This window comes from Equus asinus, chromosome 21 (assembly GCF_041296235.1).
Source record: "Equus asinus isolate D_3611 breed Donkey chromosome 21, EquAss-T2T_v2, whole genome shotgun sequence".
Taxonomy (NCBI): domain Eukaryota; kingdom Metazoa; phylum Chordata; class Mammalia; order Perissodactyla; family Equidae; genus Equus; species Equus asinus.
In genome coordinates this window covers 52,908,556-52,915,829 of record NC_091810.1, presented here as the reverse complement: position 1 = coordinate 52,915,829, position 7,274 = coordinate 52,908,556, and positions in this window count along the sequence as shown.

Genomic DNA, 7,274 nt, shown 5'->3' with positions numbered 1-7,274 from the left:
TAATATCAGCCCACCAGTTCCTAAGCTCCCTCCAGTGTCTGGCACTTGCTAAATTCTTCCCATACATGATCCCTACACCTCACAAATCGGGCAGAATAGGAAACTGAGGCCTGTGCTCTCTCTATTTGTCTGCTGTATAATTTGGGCTGGAAAACACTAAACTAGATCTTTGGGAGTAACACGATTTTCTGTCCTTCGTATATAAAACTATACTGCTGATCAAGGATCAGAGGAGCATGATCATTGACTTAATTAATTTATTGTCTACTTGAGAAGAGAAGATACATGCACATAAATTCAAGGGCTAATTAACTCTACAAGAATACAAGAGATGCCAAAAGGTGGTATGACTAAATGTCAAATTAAGGGCAGAGATGTAGGAACTATAATTTCTTATTAACATTTATCAGATATCACCAAAAGAGGGGCAAGATGTGTTTCATACATTTGCAAATAAATATGTTACCCATAGCTCACTCTTAGACTAGCAATAACAAATCCTGAATATCTTTAGGTCAAATGTAACTCAACACCATTTTATACATTATTTCTTCAAATAGGATTATCTTTTTCTAGAAGCAATCACAAGGCCTAAGGAGATTTGTAGCAATGGAAAGGATTATTTTTCTCCCCTGTAATGACAGATTAAAAGCTTAATCCCAAAGTCGGTCTCTATGTCCAAGTATAATTGTGGTGTGAGTCACTCTAAGTGATTTTTTTCATACACGCTCAAGAGCTATGTCATTTTTGGGGAAAAAAACCTCAAAATTTTAAAAGTCAGCAGAAGAGGTTACGTTCAGCAAACTTTGTACCCTGGAAGGGATGCCAAAAATGGGTACTTTTTAATACCAGGCTTCTAGGAAAAGACTGATTTTACTCCAGGCCACTCAAAGCCAAGATTGCTTTGTGACACCTTTCAGAAGGGCATCTCCTCCCATTCTTTGTGGCTGGCCTTGGACACTGGCTTTGCAGAGATCCTCATGAGTCTTTTGGCCTATCAGTGCTACACTCAACTTTCTGGTCAGCAAGAACTGTTAAAGAAAAACTATCCACGGGCTGGCCTGGTGGCACAGCGGTAAAGTTTGCACGTTCCACTTTGGCGGCCTGGGGTATGCTGGTTCAGATCCTGGGTGCAGACATGGCACTGCTTGGCAAGCCATGCTGTGGTAGGCATCCCATGTATAAAGCAGAGGAAGACTGGCAGCAGTTAGCTCAGGGCTAATCTTCCTCAAAAAAAAAAAAAAGAAAGAAAGAAAAAACTATCCATGACACTTATGGTTAAAAGGGCGAGGCAGATGTTATTCAGGGGGACTTTTGTGATGGGTATAGGGACTCCTGCAATGGGGTTTTGCAGTAGGGGAGAGAGATTAGGCTCAGCTCTGAATATAACAAAGAAGAGTGGGAATTTATAGCTAAGTAGCAGAGTGGGAGTCAGTGGATGGGAAATTACTTAGAGGAAACATCAGGAATAAGGGGATCCTAAACCAGCCTAACAAGGTTCTTCCTGAGGCAGGTCGGGGGATCAGATACCACCTGAGGGGTGGTGAAGGATGAGGAACTCAATCTGATATCAAGGGTAATCAGGTTTCAGGGAGGGTGGAGCCTGACTAAACTGACTTAGCAGGATTCTTGCTACAGTTGGGCCATGCAAAGATGGAGAGGTCCAAAAGTTGAGAAGAGGATTCAGAGGAACCTGACTAAAGTTTGGTCAAGGACACTCTTTGTTAGAACTAAAGTGAACGACTGGTCTGCCTGTTTCCCAAGAAGGAAAGGCTACAGCTAATGGGAAACTGACTTCTTGTCAGTGCTTCCAAGAGAATAACTTAAAACTTTCTTGAGGTTCACAAGACTAAACTCTTGAAACAAGGCCTGTTTGGACATCACGCGGTTGAAGTGCTGCTCTAAAGAAGGTGAGGCTCAGTTTGAGGAAAACTAGGGCCGATGACCTTAGAACAAGGACCAAGGCACCCTTTTCATCTTTCCTTTGTGTCAGGCGGAGGAGGTTGACTACATGGGATGATGGCTTTTTGACAGACTTGTTGCTTTTTCATCAACAGATCTTTAACTCACATCAAGTGAGGATGCGCAGCAAGTAGTAAGGGAGCCATATTGTAGAAAAGAAACCATATCTTAACTTTAAATGACCTCTGATTAACTAGCCCAGACAGGCTCTAGGTTTTATAGCCCCTCCCGGTTGTGACAAGATGATAACTTTGCTCTTTTGAGTTCCTTAGGAATGTGATGACCCCCAGGCAGAGAGTCTATACTGATAGCCATCATCAGTGACAACTGAAAGACCAGCATTGCTCCTGTCTCTGATGCATATCCAGTAAACAAAGGACTATCCGGAACTAGGACCAGATGTCTGCCCCCGCCCAGAGACCAGACCTCTATATAATTGGCCTGTAGTCTTTGTTCTGTAAGAGAGTTCTTTCTGCCATTAGTCAGCCATCTTCCCTCTTGCTAGCAAGCTATAATAAAGAAACCCTGTCTCTCTACCACCTTGCCTCCTGACTATTGGCACGTCTTGCCCTGAGCAGAGGACCACCCCCAACCTTGGGCGGTAACAATTGTATACCTTGAAAGTAGTAGAGCTGGGCTTCAAAGCCAGGCTGCCTCCACCCAGAGCATGTGCTCTTGATGACTAGCCTGTGATGTCAGAGAGCCTGGCTCCCTCCTGCTTGCTTTACACATGCAGTCGTTTCTCGTTGTTCATGGTAGTTTTACTCTACAAAGTCACCGTGAACAATAAAGTAGGAAATACTGAAGCATTGCTGCTGGGGAAAATACAAGGTTAGGTTCCCGAGAGCCTCTGGTCATAACATTTTTGTTAACCAATCAATGTCTTTTATGTGGGTTTCTGTCGAAAGCCACCTTATTTCATACATATTGTTGATTCATTAACATTGAACTCACAGCCCACAGGCCTAGAACCCATGCCTGTAGGAAGCTCATCTAACAGATGTAGTCTCTCCGTGAGACACATCACAGCTTTATTGTGCTTGGAAACACAAGACAGAACTTCGGCACTATCCTCGGGAGCCATTTTAAACAGTGAAATCACCAAGAAAAAGCACAAAGATATAAAAAACATGGCACCAAGTATATTGGGGAAAGGACCCTGTTTGTAGTGTGAGAGCTGAAGCAAGGTGACAGAGCACTGCTTTGTTCACTCTCAGCTCGGAACGTGCATGTCATCCTCTGCGTATGTCAGTGAATGACCACAAAAGCACTGTTGAGTATTGATTTTAGGGTTACACGATTTTAGGGTTACATTGATTTTAGGGTTATTGATTTAGGGTTAAATTTTAGCGAGTAGGTGAATTCACAAACACAGAATTTGAATCATGAGAATGGACTGCACTTTCCCATTAAAAAGATTGCATTTAAAAGACATATGCTGAGTACCTACTTTGTATCGTCCACAGTGGCAATTAGATGAATAGGACATGACAGAGTACAGGCTATTGTGACAGTGCAGGTGGGACGGGAGGAGAGCCGGAATGGGGAATTGTAATAGGTGCTGGGCAAGAGCAGAAGACAGTAAAACTACTTGAGAGAATAGGTAACAAAACTTGGAGGGACCAGCCCCTTGGCCAAGTAGTTAAGTTTGTGCACTCCGCTTCGGTGGTCCAGGGTTTCGCCAGTTTGAATCCTGGGCGCGGACATGGCACTGCTCATCAAGCAATGCTGAGGTGGCATCCTAAATGCCACAACTAGAAGAACCCACAACTGAAAATACACAGCTATGTACGGGGGGGCTTTGGGAGAAAAAGGAAAAATTTAAAAATCTTGAAAAAACAAAACCAAAAAAACTTGGGGACCCGTTCCATGTGGAGAGAGCGAGAAGGACAGACTCCCTGTCAGCTGGGTAGGCGGGTATAGTGGGGTACTTTCTGTTATGAGAAACAGGAAACTCCTGTTGAACTGGCTTGACCAATTAAGAGTTCTCAGGCAAGGCTTGATCTGGCAGATCCTTTCATGGCACCGGGACCCAACTCCTCTCTCGGCTTCTTGCCTCCAGTCTTAGCAGGCTCTCCCATCGTGGTCCTGCGATGGCTGAGGCAGCTTCTAAGGTTTTTATTCCCACACAGCAGGAAAGAGAATCTGGTTCTAGTGTTCTAAGAAGTCCTGTGCTTCCCTCTGATAGCTCTGGCTTAGGCCATGTGCCTGTCTGAGCTGTATTCATGGGCAGGGGATGGAATGAGCAGATTGGATTAAGCCAGACCTCAGACCTGGGGAGTGAGGGGTCAAGTCCACAGGACTAAATGGCTCAGAACTGGGGCAAGGAGTGGTTTCCTAAAGGAAAGTCCAGGAGCAGTGACCAGAAAAGAGGGTGGAATAGGCGCTGCTGGGAAACATCCCAGGTGGTAAGCCTGTGAGCACCTTAAGTGATTTGATTATGACAGCTGAGGCATTTTTACTGAAAAACAATCCATATAGTAGCAAGAATCTTGGAGTTTGCTTTCATCTCCATAATAGCAGACTGAAAGCTGTTCCTAGAAGATCTGAATCAATGTCTGAAACATGACATCTCAGGGAAGAATTTACATAGTGGCCCAGTGATTTATTTTTGGAAAGATCACCAAAGCGTGGAAATAAATGTCAAGTTGGAATTATTTATTACTCTCACACTTCTGGGTCATTTCTAGTGAGTCTGCCTCACCAAGCGAGGGAAGCAGAGAGGAATAGTCTTGTTTTTACACTAAGGGGAAGAAATAGTCAAAGAAACGGAGACTCCTATTCCTGCAAATTCTGGACACGCAGATGGAGTGCAGAGCAAGATGTGAGAGGTCAGGAAAATGAACAGAGGGTAGAGAGGTGAAGCTGCATTGATTCAGATAAAATTCAAAGACGTTAAGGGAGTCTGCAAACAACTCAGCAAATTGGTCATTACAATTTTTTAAATAGGGCTCAAATTGATCCAGAATGCTTAAACCTTGGCAGGTTCCAACAGAGGAGGTGAGGCAAGGTGAGGCGGGAAGGGGGCAAGGAGTGGTATGATAGCGACCAGAAAGAGGCAACCTGAAAGGATGGTTGGGAAGAGAGAAACACTGAAAGAGAGAGAGAGAAGTGGGGGGAGAGGGAGGGAGAAGAGGAAGGAAGGGGAGAGAAACGTGGAGGACCAGACTCCCAAATATTGAAGGCATACAGATGGGAGGGGAGGCAGGGGCACCCAGGCAGAGAGAACTAAAGAAGTAATTTGAATATGAGAGTCTCCCTGATGTCAAGGAGCCTATATCTTCATCATTGTATGCCCATTTCCTGATATAAGGCCTGGCTCTGACAGTGTTTGCCGCTCTGGCTGAATGAAAACCTCTGGAGGAGGTGCCCAGAGAAGGCCAACAGGAAGCTGGAAAGGGAGATGCGGGGTGGGAGATGTGCCACGGTTCAGGCTGAAGAGCAAATGCCGTTAAAGGAAACTTGAGTAAGTATGTTGGAAGGAAGGTAAAATTTGCAAGTGTCCATGCCATCATAGCGTCTCGCAATATGGAAAAAAGGGAAGTGTAATTTCTGAAACAGGATTGAGCCTAGAGTTAAGAAACAACAGTATTTTTCATTTTTTTTTTATTTTTTTATTTTTTTCCTTTTTCTCCCCAAAGCCCCCCGGTACATAGTTGTACATTCTTTGTTGTGAGTCCTTCTAGTTGTGGCATGTGGGACGCTGCCTCAGCGTGGTTTGATGAGCAGTGCCATGTCCGCGCCCAGGATTCGAACCAACGAAACACTGGGCCGCCTGCAGCGGAGTGCACGAACTTAACCACTCGGCCACGGGGCCAGCCCCGGTATTTTTCATTTTTTAATCACAAAAGCAGTCCATGTGTGTTGTAGTAAACCTCAGTGTTTTAATACAAAGTAAAATGTGAACATCCACCTCAATAGCTCAGCATCCTGCCCTCTCACCTTCTCAGAGACTTCTCTCCCACAGTTATTCCTTCCATTTCCTACAGTGTTCATTTCTCCTCTGACTTTATCATCTCCATCCTCTTACAAACATGTTCGTGCATTTCCTATTCCCTGAAAAAAATGCACCAAGAAGGGCTCAACCTTCATTTCTGTGGTATTCCTGCCAAAAAATACAAACCCTGAATAAAATCAGGAGGCACATTCTACAAAATACTTGACCAGTACTCTTCAGAAGTGTCAAGGTTGTGAAAGGCAGATAAAGGTAGAGGAACTGTCCCAGATTGGAGGAGAGCAAGCAGAATGAGGCCTCAATGCAGAGTGTACCCTGGACTGGATCCTAGACCAGATAACAGAAGGAATCTCTCTTTTTTTTTTTTTTATTGAGTTAATGATAGGTTACAATCTTGTGAAATTTCAGTTGTACATTAATGTTTGTCAGTCATGTTGTAGGTGCACCACTTCACCCTTTGTGCCCACCCCCCACCCCACCTTTCCCCTGGTAGCCACTAAACTGTTCTTGGTCCATAGTTTTAAATTCCTCATATGAGTGGAGTCATACACAGATTATCTTTCTCTTGCTGGCTTATTTCACTTAACATAATTCTCTCAAGGTCCATCCATGTTATTGCAAATGGAATGATTTTGTTCTGTTTTGCAGCTGAGTAGTATTCCATTGTATATATGTACCACTTCTTCTTTATCCATTCATCTGTTGATGGGCACTTAGGTTGCTTCCACATCTTGGCTATTGTAAACAGTGCTGCAATAAAGATTGGGGTGCACAGGACTTTTGGGATTGCTGACTTCAGGCTCTTTGGATAAATACCCAGTAGTGGGATGGCTGGATCGTATGGTAGTTCTATTTTTAATTTTTTGAGGAATCTCCATACTGTTTTCCATAGTGGCTGCACCAGTTTGCATTCCCACCAGCAGTGTATGAGGGTTCCTTTTTCTCTGCAACCTCTCCAACATTTGTTGCTATTAGTTTTAGATATTTTTGTCATTCTAACAGGTGTAAGGTGATATCTTAGTGTAGTTTTGATTTGCATTTCCCTGATGATCAGTGATGATGAGCATCTTTTCATGTGCCTATTGGCTATCAGTATATCTTCTTTGGAAATGTCTGTTCATGTCTCCAGCCCATTTTTTGATTGGGTTGTTTGATGTTTTGTGGTTGAGTTGCAAGAGTTCTTTATATATTATGGATATTAAGCCTTTGTCAGATATATGACTTGCAAATATTTTTTCCCAGTTAGTGGGTTGTTTTTTTGTTAGAAGGAAGCTCTCTTAATGTGGTAAAAAAGTGTATTCGTTATCTGTGGCTGAGAAAAAATTATTCCAAAATGTAGCAGCTTAAAACTACAAAC